Source organism: Brachyhypopomus gauderio, chromosome 6 (genome assembly GCF_052324685.1).
Source record: "Brachyhypopomus gauderio isolate BG-103 chromosome 6, BGAUD_0.2, whole genome shotgun sequence".
Lineage (NCBI taxonomy): Eukaryota > Metazoa > Chordata > Actinopteri > Gymnotiformes > Hypopomidae > Brachyhypopomus > Brachyhypopomus gauderio.
In genome coordinates, this window is record NC_135216.1 from 21257458 (window position 1) to 21270993 (window position 13536).

Consider the following 13536-nt stretch of genomic DNA (forward strand, 5'->3'; position numbering starts at 1 on the left):
TAGCATGAAGCTAGTCATATTATTTGCTCCAAGTCAGATTTGTTGTAAACCTTTTGGTATAACATCTGCCCCAGAAATCTTCAAACGCAAGAATCTGAACCGCTTGCTTTTGAGAGATTTTGCAGGCATTGGGGCAAAAGACAATGTCATTGTACTCACCAATGATAAAAAGCATGATGGTAAGCTTGTGGCAGAGGTTCAGATAATAAAAGAGTCCCATCTAAAGTAATGAAGAAATGTTACTTTGCTTTGCTATGTATTAGGGAAGACTAACTACCTGGGCATATTTCTTCCCAATTAGTTTCAGTTCTGCACTCCATCTCAAATTTGCTCAAGAGTGACACCACATGGGTATGGGAAGACATGCAGAGAACTGCCTTTGATTAGATTAAGAGCATGCCTGTATCAGCACCCATTTGGCCTTGTAAGACACCAGCAGAGCTACGGTGGTGTGCTTTGCAGAAGTGTGGGCTTAGGAGCAATTTGCACAGTACCTACATGGACAGATTCTGTCTCCAGACATATCACAAGCCTCTCATCCCCAGATAATTCCTGTGTCCTGGATAAAGCAGCACTGCGGTGTGAGCGCCTGCTGATGTGCTTAATGAGGTTCTCCTGTCATGACAGGCAGCTAATTGCGATTTCAGTTCTTTCAGGCTGGGAATTCATAATTCTAGTTTCTGTATATAGTTCTGAAATGGCTCTCCACATTTACCTTTGGAAGTGTGATGGCTGCTTGGCAAATTAATCACACACACATTTAGAGTTAAACATTGTGAGAAGGTCTTCCTTCCACACTGCACTGAAACTATGCATTGTCAGTTTCTTGGTTTAGCCAAGAGAAAGGAAAGGAAGGACAGCAGTGACCGGTTCTGATGTTTGGATAATAATAATAATAATATATTTTATTTGTAGGCGCATTTCAGGACTCTCAAGGTCACCGTACATAATATAAAATCCAAGCAAAGACAAGTACATACAACATAAGCAACACTAAACAAATTTTAAAAACCTCAAAAAGGAGGCTAGACTGTATGCAGTCCTAAACAAGTGAGTTTTAAGGCATGATTTGAAAATGACCAAGGAGTCAATGTTATGAATATCGGGTGGGAGTAAGTTCCAGAGATGGGAGTGGTGGGGTTTTGGGGGGAGAGAGCTAAAAACTCTGGAACCCATGGTGGTCAGTCGACTTAGAGAGACAGTGAGATTAATAAATTAATTAATAATAGGATCTGTTTATATGAAGAAGCTTGGTGAGATATGGAGGGGCGAAGTGATGGACAGCCTTAAAGGTAAGCAATATAAGTTTATAATAGATACAAAAATTTGAAGTGAAGCTGTTGAAGGATGGGAGTAATGTGATGAATAGATGGGGTTCTGGAGATAATACTGTCAGCAGCATTTTGAACCAGTTGTATCTTATGGAGGGACTTCAAGGGGAGACCCATCAGGAGAGAATTAGAATGATCCAGACGAGATGTGACCAGGGAATTAACCAAAATGGCAGTATTATCAGGAGCGAGAGAAGGATGGAGACAGTTAATATGACAAAGATAGAAGTATGCAGACCGAGTAATGTTATTTATATGTGTTTGACAAGACAGAGGATGGTTTAAGACAGAGATAGAGATAGTTTAAAACTATCGAAGATGACACCCAGACTCATTACCTGAGGGGAGGGTGAAATGAAGGTCTTGTCAATGGAAATAGTAAAACTGTTTTCAAGAACTGGAACCAATGAGGAGAACCTGTTTTATTGCTGTTAAGTTTGGGAAAATTGGAGGAAAATGACTTCCTTGACTTCCTGTAAGCAATCACAGAGGGAAGAGGGAGGAAGAGTAGAAGTAGGTTTGCTCAAAAGATAGACCTGGGTGTTGTCCGCATAACAACAAAACTGAATACTATACTTATGAAAGATATGATCTTGAGGAAGCAGGTATCTGCTGAAAAGAATAGGACCAAGGACCAAACCTTGAGGAACACCGGAAGTGAGGGGAGATGGATGGGATGTAAATGCCTTAACTGAATGAACTGAGTGTGGTCAGAAAGATATGAAGAGAACCAATGTATTCGAAAAACTGATGGCTGATAATCTATGGAGGAGACTTGAATGGGAAATGGTATCATTCTCATTGAGAAGGATAAATATAGATAAAAAAAAACCTGAGTCTACTGCAGTTAAAAGATCGATGTTATCATTTTGGATGATCTCTCAAACTTTATTCTCTCCCTTTCTATACCCTATACACGTCATCAGCACCCTCTGTCAGTATATTTATTAACTCACATCTTATATTCTCAAAAAAACAAAAACATATGACAACTGGATAACCTCACAGTATCAGTCCATGTAGTATAATACTTTAAATAAGGAGGAGGGCGCATGATGCTCTCAGGGTAATGATAAGGGATGTTATGAGGATGTTTCTGGGCATTCTGCCTAATTTGCTGTGATGTGGAGCAGATAAACAATAGCTATGTCCAATCCACATGGCTTGTTCAGTTTTTGAGGTGTGTGGCTGAATAAGTTTCAAGTAGCGTCTCTTCCTTCTGATGGTGTGTTCCTTCATTTACATCACTGACCTAAACTAAATGTGGAGTATCTACACATTCCTGTACAGCACATCTGAAATGGGAGTTTTATACCTGGATTGAATCTCCTGCGCCAAGAGTTTACTTGTTGTTGAATCGTCTTTTCTGGTAGAGTTTGTCCTCTCTCGCAGGACAAGAACTGGCCACTTAAGGCTTAAATATGAGAGCACAGATGGAGTGCTGAAGTTAGAAGAAGAGGCTTAGTACACCGAACTTGGTACTATCTATGCAACATTTAGCCACTTGGACATCGTGGAGGAGTCTGAAATTTTCATCTTAGGTGCATGTCCACTGTGAGAGATACAACCTAAAAAAACAACTTGTTGAAAAAAGAACAACTGTTGGAGCAATTATTAGAAAATGGAAGAAGCTAAACCTGACTGTCAATCTCCCACAGACTGGGGGTCCACCTCAAGATCTCACCTCATGGCATAGCAATGATCCTAAGAAAGGAAGGAATCAGCCCAGAACTACACATGAGGAGCTGGTCAATGACCTGAAGAGAGCTGGCACCACTGTTTCCAAGGTTACTGTGGGTAATACGCTAAGACGTCATAGTTTAAAGACATGCATGGCACGGAAGATTCCCCTGCTTAATCAGCACACATCCACATCCGTCTTAAGTTTGCCCATGACCATTTGGATAAGTCATGGAAGAAAGTTCTATTGTCAGATGAGTACAATATAGAACATTTTGAATGATGAGTACCATCCCAAAAACACCATCCCTACTGTGAAACATGGGGGGGGAACCATAATTTTTTGGGGGTCTTTTTCTGCACATGGGATAGGACTATTATGCAGAAGCACCCTTAGTGGGCCCGCCGGCGGGCCCAGCTCGTAAATGGCCTTATAAAACATATTAAACATTGATGAATCTCCAAACAAATTCATCGGTAAATTCGATAAATTCAAAATTTCCTATCCCATCTACATGCCTACCGAGTTTCAGCCGTCTACATCATGCAGCCGATCACGAGAAATCCGGCTTTGAAGTTGGTGATGAAAGTGCACCCCGCAGGGAGGTCTCCATACATATTAGAGGTGTGCCAAAAAATCGATTCATATATCAAAAATCGATTCTCATTTACGAGTCAGAATTGATTTTAAATGTCCCAAAATCGATTCTAAGTCGTGGTGAAGTCTCGCGTTACGTAATTACAAAATTACGCGAGACTTTACGCAGCAGACTCTGGGACACACTCATCCCAGAGTGTGCGGAAAAGTTTCAAAACAAATGGAGGAAAGAGATATTCAACCTGTCCCATCTTCATTTAAGGCAAAAATATGGGTTCATTTTGGTTTTTACCGAATGCCAGGGAAGATCGAACTTGACACAATGTAGCTCGTGTGCAAGGCTTGTGTAACGCGGTGAGCACGGGAACGTACACACCGCGTGAAATAATATGGTGGACCCAAGTGCCGTTTGACACTTGTCAAATGTATTAGCGAGAGGGAAACGCGCACAGCGACCCAGAACGAACAAACAAAACAACGCGGAACACTCAACGCGCAAAAGAATAGAAAGAAAAACCGTGAGGGCACGGAGTAAATAGAAAATACAACGCATGGAAAATAACACTCAACCGCAGAGAGACGGGAGAAAGAAGTAAAATAACAACAGTAACTAAAAAACAGCGCAGATAAATGCAACGCGAAAATGAAACCAAGGACGCCAGCAGAAGTGACTGGCAAAAATAAAACCCTTCCCAAAAATAAAGGCAAAACGGATAGGAAGAAATACAGGATTGGGAAAACTTGAGATGGGTCAGGAAGCGGGATAGATACTCAAATAAGTAAAGAGAAAGCATAACAGAGAGAGGTGGCGAGACACAATTTAACGCGAAGCAACCACAGAGAAAGCAGAGACTGGCTGAGAACGTACGGTTACGCCGGTTTAGTCTGGGACTGACTCTGGTGCCCCTACCGACGGCTGGGGGAACTGCATCCGAGCCATCCCCGACAGCTTGCAAAATGAAGCTCAAGAATTTTGGTAACACAACACAAAGCATTTTATTTTACCAAAGCACATTATTTTTGTTAATTAAAAGTGAAAGACACTTTATTTTCTGTATTTGTCATTCTGTCTTGCAAAGAACACTGTAGATCATGCAGATTTTATAGACTGAAGCAGAAATCTTTATAAATCAAATCGTTTTTTGAATCGAAAATCGTTTTTAATCGAAAATCGATTTTTAATCGAATTGTGGCCCCCAAAATTGGAATCGAATCGAATCGTGAGATAGTAAACGATTCCCACCCCTAATACATATAGTGCAAAAAGTGTATTTTAAGTATACTTTAAACAACTTAAAGTTAAAGTCTTTAAGTAACTAAAACTTCAGTATTAGAGTAGAGTTCAGTATTCATAGATGATTGATCTGTTGTACGATCACTCTTTTTTTCTCCCTGTATGCTGTCGCACTTACGGCTCTTAAACATGAATATAATAAACATTTGCTAGGATACCATAATCGGACACATAATCTTGTATGCTGTAGTAATACTAGAAATGGGAATAATCACCAACCTCTTGGAATTCTTTGTACAAATCTGCGTGCCTTCAGGTGTTTGGCCAGATTTTGTTGTGTTAAGCTAGGATTATACTTTCACGAGTGACCGTAGCGCGCGAGTCTGCATACCTCGCGCGTCCCTGCGCGAACTGCTTGTCCGAAATGATATGTGGTAGTATAAAGAAACACCCCTCAAAAACAGGGGAAGGAACATTTGCCTGACGAATTTTAATGTTGCTTTGTGTTTCAGGTTTGAAAAGTGCTGGAATTTAGGCTGAAGTACTTGAAAATGCTTGCAATTGTAACTTCATTTCACAACAAATATCTGTCTGACTGAACAGTTCTCTTGTATTACGTTAACTTGTAATTCCAGGACGAAAAATGAGAGAACGTGAAGACGTTAAGATTGGGCGTTTTGAAAATAAACAACCATTAAATAATGTGATTAAAAGCGAATTATTTCGAATCATTTCGAGTATATGTATAAATATTTAACTTAAAATGGTTCCGAAAGCACCGCTTGCACACTGGCTTGTTCATGTCCTTCAGTTTTCCAAGTATTTCCACACAGCACTTCTGCTGCTTTCCTTGTTTATTAAGATGAGCTGTGAACACACTGTGTTTGCTTTAGCTGCCATTTTAGCATTACAAACTGTTCTGTGCATTACGGCAGCTTGGGTGGGTCAACCGAAAGCGCATTTTATGTAAAAAGAATCAATACTTGTAGATACGAGTATTGTACCGTTTCAGAATGTTCAGTATCGATACGTATCGATATATCGATTTTTTTGACAACACTAATGTATAGCAGTTTGAATACAACTGCTTGTGTTGCTTACAACACAAGCAATTACACAGGTAAAGTGAGTGAAAGGATTGTGTTAATAACACATGTGAAAACTATGCCTGCACAACATAAATATGCAACAATATGCAGTGACAGTGCTCAACACACTACAATGAACAAACTTTTTTAACACACATTTTTTGAGTAGATTGCACATGAATACCCATTCATTTAAATATGGTAATTTAACTGTAAACATTAAGGTTTAAATTTCTCCTCTCCCCTTTTAAATGTTTTCTTCTAAAGTTAATGTTATGGCCATATGTAAAAAGGAGGGAGCAAATGGAGTCTCCAACCAAAATACAACAAAATCAAACATAAAAGTGCACTGAGAAGAACAGAAGAAAGGTAACATTCAGTGACAATGGTAATGAAAATAAAAAGTGTAGCTAATGGCTAGCTGGGGATTTATGTGGTGGGACAGCTGTGAATGTTTCATCTGATAGGTCAAATAAGAAAAGTAATTGTATGTATATATGCCATGCACATGAATTTTTCTAATTCAATCTGTCTTTTGCAATTGCACATGTTCATATCGTGACAATGATGAAAATACAACATATTGCTCAGGACTAGAGAAAACAACGAAGTATCACTTAACCATCCGTGAAAGCTATTCCTGATTCTGATTTAAATTAAATGGGGGTGAGGTTCATGGGGCAGTCATGGCCTGGTGGTAGGGAACTGGTCATGTGATCGGAGGGTCGTGGATTCGATTCCCAGACCTGAGGCCATGACTGAGGTGCCCTTGAACAAGGCACCTAACCCCAACTGGGCGCCGGGCTAGGGCTGCCCACCGCTCTGGGCATGTGTGATCCACAGCCCCCTAGTAATCACTAGTGTGTGTGTGTGTGTGTGTGTGTGTGTGTGTTCGTTCTAACTGCACAGATGGGTTAAAAGCGGAGGACAAATTTCGATTGCGGTGTAAAAATCACAAATGACAAAATATGGCACATTTACATTAAAAGGTTACAGAGCATGGGGAGGGACTACAACTTATAGACAGAAAGCACATGGTTACATAAACAAACACTCATGACAGGTGGGGGTGGGGCGATAGGTGACAAATTCTTATGCTATTTTTGTACTTCATTAATTTATACCATAGCAAGAATGAAGCCCCTTGCGTAAAATATAATACATATGTGAAGTGTTTTATTGCTTATTTTTCTTTGTACATACCAAAAACCAGGTTTGTGGAACTTTAACCTGCAATATGTTTGTTGCATCTTTGTTTAATCAATACTTGAGCTTGATATATCTAGTTTATGCCTTCAAGAAGTATTTTGTACTCAAACTATAAGATTCAGTATTTGCTAGGCTCATATGAGAATTTGAGAACATCAGATGTCTACAACACTGATTCAACATGCTAAACTACAGAAGACAGTTGGTCATAGACACTCATTTACAGTCCAATAGCTGACAATAAGCTTGGTATGTCAGGGGCTTAAATCATCCAGAAGCCATTGCTACCATCACTTAGCCCCCTATTTTGGAAGTCCACAAGTGGAGTGACAAGATAAAGATAAAAATTGTCTGCCAGAACAATTGGGAAACTTGTTCTGTGATGGATGTCGGAGTAAGTTTTCTGTTGCAGAAACTGAGCTCAGATTGAATATAGTGTAGTTGCTATGACAAAATATGTTGTTAAGCTAACCTGCTAATTCTAAGTTAATTCTATACAGAGCATAGAAACATATAATTCAGGATTTCTTAATGCCATTGCCTGTATTGATGGAACGCACATTTCTGTTGCTTTTTGTAAAAATGAAGGACATTATGCAAACACGAAGGTCCTAAGCAGCATTAATATGAAGGTAATGACAGGTTAACGTCCTTCAATATGAAGCATCTCTTCACAACGTTCTGTGACTCATTACTCTTCTCCAGTGTCAAGACAATATGTACTGCTGCCCAAGAGACACAAACTTTGAAGTCATATCTATGTATCACAAAACATGAATCAGCATATTTTAAAATTGAAATACTTTATTGTCATACATTGTACAAGTACAAGGCACGAAATATCCGTTCCCTGATGCCCAGTGTTAAAGCCCCGGGAGCCCAGAGCAGCCGCTGCATCTAAGACGTGCCACCAGCTCTGCAGAGTGGGGGAGAGATTAACACTAGGAGGAGACAAAAAAATATGACCACAGATTATTCTCACAACAGGACAACAGTGTGCACGCAAAAAAAACCCCATAGCACATACAAGCATTGATGACACAGACTTAAGCAGAGAGAGGAGTGATTCATTCAGATAGGGAGGGGGGGAGCCAGAGGCCTGGCACACATTTTTTGTGTCAAAGTTTGCGGTGGAAGGTGAGAGCCATCTCTGACAGTCTCTGAGTGGGGGTAGGAGCAGGTAACCAAGACTAAGACCTTCTGGGAGAATTTTGTTTGTTTCCAATGCAGGAAGCACCAAGAATGAAGAATTTAGCAAGGAGCTCATCCTTGAGCACTTGAGCATGCAAAACTCCTCTTAAGTCAGTGGTCTCCCAACTGATCCAACTTCATGCATAGAGCATTGATACCCTCCACGATCGAATCCAAGCTTTTACTAACAGTCACAGTCTGTGTCCCAACAGCTCTACCCATTGCATTTTCCCTTATGCAAGGATAAAGTGAATATATTAAATGATTTCTTCAATTATGATCATAGAGCACTTTGATGGTTACCCTCTGATGTCTCCTTACCTTTACCCTGAGTCTTGACCACAGTTCTGCTACAATCTGGCCTACTGCAGGACCTGGAGCCAGAGCTGATCAGCATAAGTTTCATGTGATTTTTTAAAAATTTCCTTGTCTAAATGGACATTTGCAGCTCTTTCATAGGCAGTTTAAAAGGCATGCAAATAATCTTTTCTGCACTTGTGCAGTTTAACATTTATGTTAGACTAATATATTCATCAGGACAACCATTAATCATTTCTTATTGCAGAAAGCTTTCATCTGGAAGTGGACGGATCTTTTTCCAAATGGCCATGGCCATAAATACTCTTTGTCAAAAAGATAATCAAGTTGCAATAAACCAATGAATCAGAATCTGCCCTAACTGATATACAAATATACATCTGTAGGTCAGTATCCCCACCATAAAACTGCTGATATCTCTACATCATCCTCATCCTGAAATAGAGGATAAGTGCAGTTACAGGCTGCTTATCTGTTAGTCAAGGTAAAGGTATGTGAATAATTAGATCAAGCACAGCAAAAATCAGTATTACAGTTGTGTCACAGGTGTCACGGTACGTCGGGCCCCCTACTGGTCGCCCCGTATACAGCGGCAGTTGTCTTGCTGTTGGTTTGCGCACTTTAGTCATTAAAACCTCTCTCTTCCCTGAGACTTGGCATGATCGCTTCAAGCCATTTTATTTCGCACTCCCTGGCCGTCACAACAGGTATACACACTTGCAGAAAGAGGATGTTGATTATAAATGTGATTGTATTTATTACTGCACCCTTAATGATATTTAATTATCACTTACCCCCTGTGTCTCATTACCATTTACTACTCAGCGCTTGTATCTTCACAAAAAAATGTGTCTACAATCTCATATGCATACAGATGATGGACAAGTGGAAGACCCCTCATTGCCATAGGAAAACACTATGAGTACCTGGTTATGCCATTTGGCCTTGCAATCAATCCTTCTCTATTTCAACCTTTCATGGATTAAATCTTTCAGAACTTACTAATTCTTCCTAATTTATATAGTTGACCTCCTCATATTGGTACATTTATACCAAATCTGAAAAATATTACTTTTATTGTACTTATGTCGCATTCATAGGGTGCACATTTGCTGACAAGGCCTATGGACATGCAAAACTTCCTGGGACTTTTACTGGATATTCATCCATAATTCTCCATCTCTTGAGAAAGCAGGGCAAGGGCAACCTGTCTTGAACGGCTGTCATAAATGGGGCCTTCAAGTTCCTTAACTGCGCTTTCATTTCAGGAAAGCACACCTGTCCTCTGACAACCTGATCTGGCACATTCTTTCATTGCGGAGGTTGACATTTCAGAGGAGGGAGTAGGATGTATCCTCTCTTACAGGAACACCACCCAAGCTGTTTGCCCTGTGCATTGTTCTCCAAGGATGTGGAATATGGAGATAATTTCAAATGGGGAATCATGACATTTTGACACTGGCACTTGAAAGAGGCGAAAACCTCTTCTATGTACTAACAGACTACAAACACCTGTGAGTGAAGAGCCTCAACCCAAGACAAGCCATGTAGGCTTTGTTTTTCTCTCAATTTCACTTTTCTGTAAGGCTGGGGGACTTTGCACACGTGTTTCATATCTATTGCCTCCTTGAGGAGTGTCAAACTAGTGTAACCCAAGGTTAATAACCCAGAATGTGTGACAGCATGTAATGTGTGTGTGTTGACCCTGAGAGGGGAAATGTGAGTGCAGGCTCGTTTGAGCAGCATAAACTCTGCGCATGCGTAGATGGCAGTTTCTTCAATGTGAGTGATTCTGCGAGGGATGGAGTCTTTTGGAGTCTTTTGGATTATTGTGAGTAATTTCTCCACCACAGGGGAAAGACTGTTCCACAGGCCTGCAACTTTTATTATTTTGTTTAGTGTTTGCCGGCAATAGGTTGAAATTTAGGTTGTGAGTGTAATTGAATATTTCTTGTTCAAATGATTATGTTCAGGTGTGTAGAATTAAGGTATGTGAGTAATGTATTTATTGATGCTCTTTTATGTTAATTGGAAATGGTGATTTATGTGTATATGTAACTTGTTGTTAAGGTCTTATGTTTTACGATTTTCAGTTATTGAGTAATAATACAGAATTGTGTTCAACATACTTTTTAGTTGTCTCCACTCACTATATATAGTGGGTCACTATATAGTACAAGATTTAGGATAATTTGTTTTAATGTGTAGCTGTGAACTCAGGTTTATCAAGCATTCCCACTTGAACAGTAGGGGAAATAAGGCTACATTAGGTTTCCCAGTTCACGTTGTAGATCTGGATGGAGATCTATTGCAAGTTGGGCACTTCTGTGTGGTTCTTCTGAGGCTGTCATCCGTAATCCAGTGGAAAGTTGGAGAGGGTCAAGGAAAGGGTATGGAGGTTTCTTAGACAATCCTGCATCACTCAAACTGACTGACAAAAATACCTCTCCTAGGCTGAGTATTCATATAATTTGTAAAACCTGTCTACACACTTGTGTTTACTTTTACCAACCCTTTTTCTTTCACCAAGAACAATACCTGAACAATACCCGGGTAGAACATACCCATCCTGAATATTCAAAAGTTCAATAGTACATTCAAAAGTGCTGAACCAGTTTTCATAAACTGTAAAGCATATTTTATATGTCTCTGTTGGAATTTTTTGGTAATTTTCTCCTGAACTGATGATTAGGTGAATAATGACGCTTTAGATCAACCAACGATCAAATCAACCAAAGATTCTTTCCACATTTAATTGCAAGAGGATTATTGTTATGTGAATGAGAATCTGTGACCTGATAGAACAGAAAATCAGGAGGTGTAGAAAGATTGCAGTAAAATTTTACATATAGCCTCGTGTTGGCTGTACAGTTCTGCCCGTTTCCTGTGTATACATATTTAATTTAGTATTGTTATGTGTGCTATGGAGTGTTATGACATCTTATATTTATTTTTTGTTTTGTAATAACATGGTCTGTCAATACAGTAAATTTAAGCTTCAATCAGTAAAAGCATGAATGTAAATCCAGTCCAATCTTTCTATCCATCTTGGACATGGAGTAATGTGTAACTTTGTATTACTGAAATTGATATGTACAGTCTTGTGCATTTTCAATCATTGTCTTCAAAACCTTAGCAAACAGAAAATGTTAACAGAGTACACTGATATATGACATGGCACAAGGGCTTGTCATTCTACTGTTACAGGCATGTTTATTGCCATTAATACTTACTTTTGGGACAAGAATGAGGGATTTTTATCAGGTGGCAGGCTTTAGCTGGTAATCCACTGTGATGCTGTTTGTATGAATCATTTTGAGAAATGCACTTACAACTGTGCAAGTGTTCATGATGATTCAAGAAATGCACCAAAGTGACTGAGAAAAACTAATATAATAATGTCAAGGTTTCCGTTCTGGAATTGCAGTTGCCATGGCGCTAGTCTCCTGGCTTTCTTTTCTTTTCATTACTGGTTCTGCCTTGTAGTTTAGTTTCAGCTGTTTCTTGTTGTTGTCTTGGTTATTTATAATTTTAGTTTTGTTTATATAACATGCAAGGGAAGGCAAGATGCTGAGATGAGTAGGCTATTGTTAATAGCAACATTTATTATAATAGTTAGCAATGGCGCTGTAGTGCTAACAGATAAATGACACACATATCCACAATACAATGGGATGTAAGGTGGACAAGAACTGACAACGATGCTAGACAACACTAGCATTTTCTCTAGCTGCCTAGGCAGTGAAGTCCCTATAGAAGCTAGTCAGCCTCCCTTCCAACACTCTGGGGGAGCAAGCCACAAAGTATCTAATTAACTGGTCTCCGAAGCTCTTGTCTCAGGGGTTAGGCAGGAGGGGAAAATAGATGCTTCTAACCCCTCTTGCCATGCGAGTCTAGCCAGCTGCCGCCCCATAGCCCCTGGGACTGTGCTATAGAGTTCCTGCCTGGTGTGCCTCTTCCTAGGATATGCAGTCTTTATCCGCCATCTCGTCCGGAAGATGCCGAGATGGAAGCTTACATCGATGAAGCCTTGCAAAAGGGCTTTATTCACCTTCCTGGGTTGTACTCTGCCCTGGGAAACTATCCATGGACCAAGACAAGGTTTCAGCAATAAATACCTGGCCTACCCAGAATACTTTGAAGGAGTTGCAAAGATTCCTAGGGTTTGCACATTTCTGTAGATGATTTATTAGAAAATTTGGTATAGTTGCCATGCTCCTCACCAACCTTTTAGAAGGGCAACCTGCTAAACACTTTCACTGGACTCCCGAAGCTGAGTGGGCTTTCGGTGCTCTGGGGAGAGCATGCACCTCGGTGCCAGTACTACATCAGCCGGATCCTGATCTGCTCTTCGTCATTGAGGTTGATGCCTCTGAGGTGGGGGCTGTGCTATCACAAAGACAAGGTAAGCCTCCTAAGCTGTACCCTTGTGCCTTTTATTCAAAGAAACCCCAATCTGTGGGAAATCGTGAATATTAGCTATCAAGTTGGCACTGGAACAGTGGAGACATTAACAAGAGGAAGCACAACATCTGTTTTTCTTGTACACAGATCACAAGAATCTTATGTATCTGAAATCCACAAAACGACTCACTTCTCGCCAGGCTTGGTGGGCTCTCTTTTTCTCTAGGTTCCAGTAGACTGTTTCCTATAGACCTGGCTCTAAAAATATCAAAGCAGATGCCCTGTCACGCCTCTATGTTAAAGAATCAGACGATCAAGAACCTAATTCCGTTTTACCTGCTCAATGTTTTCTAGCACCTATTAGGTGGTACTTCCAAGAAGAGCTTGAGGACACACTGCACAAAGATCCTGGACCCCCTGACTGTCCTGCCAGTAAACAATTTGTTCCTGTCACCTTGAGAAGTGAGCTACTCCACCTAGTGC